We start from the raw sequence: 1,926 nt of genomic DNA on the forward strand, positions 1-1,926 counted from the left end.
TGTGGTGTCGCTAAGACGCCCGACTGTGGCATTTCTTTTAAAGCCCTTTATGTGGTGTCGCTAAGACGCCCGACTGTGGCATTGCTTGTTAGTTATTTCATAAATTTTAATACTACTATGTTATTGCATTTTTATAAATAACTTGCTTGCACGCATCAGAGTTTCATTTATCTTTTGTGACTGACGTCATGAGCATAAAATATTTTCAGCACATCATTGTTATATTATACATGTATTCATAATGTTTGCGAGTACATTCAAAGTACTCACTGGCTTGTCCCTGGTTATTGTCTTGGCCAGATTTTCTTGCACGGAGAGGAGCGACGCGATGACAGCCCCGGAACCTAAGGAACGGAGATAGCAGCCTCGCGGAGATAGGAGTTAACCTGGTCAGCTGTTCCTGTGGGAATTGGAGTCCCATAGACACTGATGATCCACAAACCGCTTCCGCCATCAACCACTAGAAACCATTTGTTGTACTCACAGGCCAGAATGGTCTTGTACTGCATATTTTGTATTTTGCTTGGAATTTCTGTATCAAGTTGGAGCCTCATCAGCTAACAGTAAATCCCGGGGCTGATGAGCACGACGGTCTTTTCTGGAAATTTATACCCGGAAAACCGGTCGTGACACATTGCCACCACTAGCCGGGTGGTCAGCACCGTCATTGTGCTTCAGCGCCCAGAAGAAGGCCGAGCTCAGTTAGTCCAAAGACCAGTATATTATCTGAGTGAAGTGTTGTCCACCTCGAAGCAGAACTACCCACATTATCAGAAGATGTGCTATGGTGTGTACTTCGCCGCCAAAAAGCTCAAGCCCTACTTTCAAGAGCACCCCATCACGGTCGTATGCATTGCCCCGCTCACCGAGATCATAGGCAGCCAGGATGCATCCGGCCGGGTGGCAAAATGGGCCATTGTGCTAGCTCCTTACACGCTCTTCTACCAACCTCGCACCGCCATCAAGTCCCAGGCATTATTGGCCGACTTCCTCGTCGACTGGGCCGAGACCCAGTACCTGCCGCCTGCCCCCGACTCCACTCATTGGCGGATGCACTTCGATGGATCCCAGATGCGCACCGGCTTGGGAGACGGCATCGTCCTCACCTCTCCCAAAGGCGACAAGCTCAGATACACACTGCAAATCCATTTTGCCGCCTCCAACAACATGGCCGAGTACGAGGCACGCATACATGGGCTCCGGCTAGCCAAAGAACTTGGCATCCGCCGGATCCTGTGCTATGGGGACTCGGACTTGGTAATCCAGCAATCATCTGGCGACTGGGATGCCAAGGACGCAAACATGGCGAGCTACCGCTTCCTCGTTCGGCAGCTCAGCGGATATTTTGAAGGATGCGAGTTCCTCCATGTGCCACGGGCCGACAACGAGCAAGCAGATGCCCTGGCACGAATAGGCTCCACCCGACAAGCTATACCAACCGGCGTCTCACGCCTCCTCAAGCCATCTGTCAAGCCGTCTCGAGAGTCTGATTCCATCTTCGTGCCACCTGACCCCAACACAGTCAGATCCGGCTTGGGGAGCCAAGCAGGCGGCTCAGGGACTTTGACAGGCGGCTCGGGGACTACTGTAGTCGTACCCGGCCCGGGGACTTCAGAACCCGGCCCGGGGACTTCAGAACCCGGCCCGGGGACTACTGCAGCCGGCCCGGGGACTACTACAGTCGGCCCGGGGACTGCATCGACACAACAGGTGATGGCCGACTCCAACTCTTCCCCACCCAGCCCACCCGCCCGGGTCGCAGTAGCCGTTTTAATAGTAGAAGAAGTCACAGCTCCATCATGGGCCCAGCCCATCCTCAACTTCCTAGTAAACAGAGAGCTGTCGACTGACGAGATCTCGGCAAGACAAGTCCAACGCCGAGTCGGAGCATACACAATAATGAACCGAGAGCTCGTTAGGTGCAGT

The sequence above is a fragment of the Triticum dicoccoides genome, chromosome 3B (genome assembly GCF_002162155.2).
Source record: "Triticum dicoccoides isolate Atlit2015 ecotype Zavitan chromosome 3B, WEW_v2.0, whole genome shotgun sequence".
Taxonomy (NCBI): Eukaryota; Viridiplantae; Streptophyta; class Magnoliopsida; order Poales; family Poaceae; genus Triticum; species Triticum dicoccoides.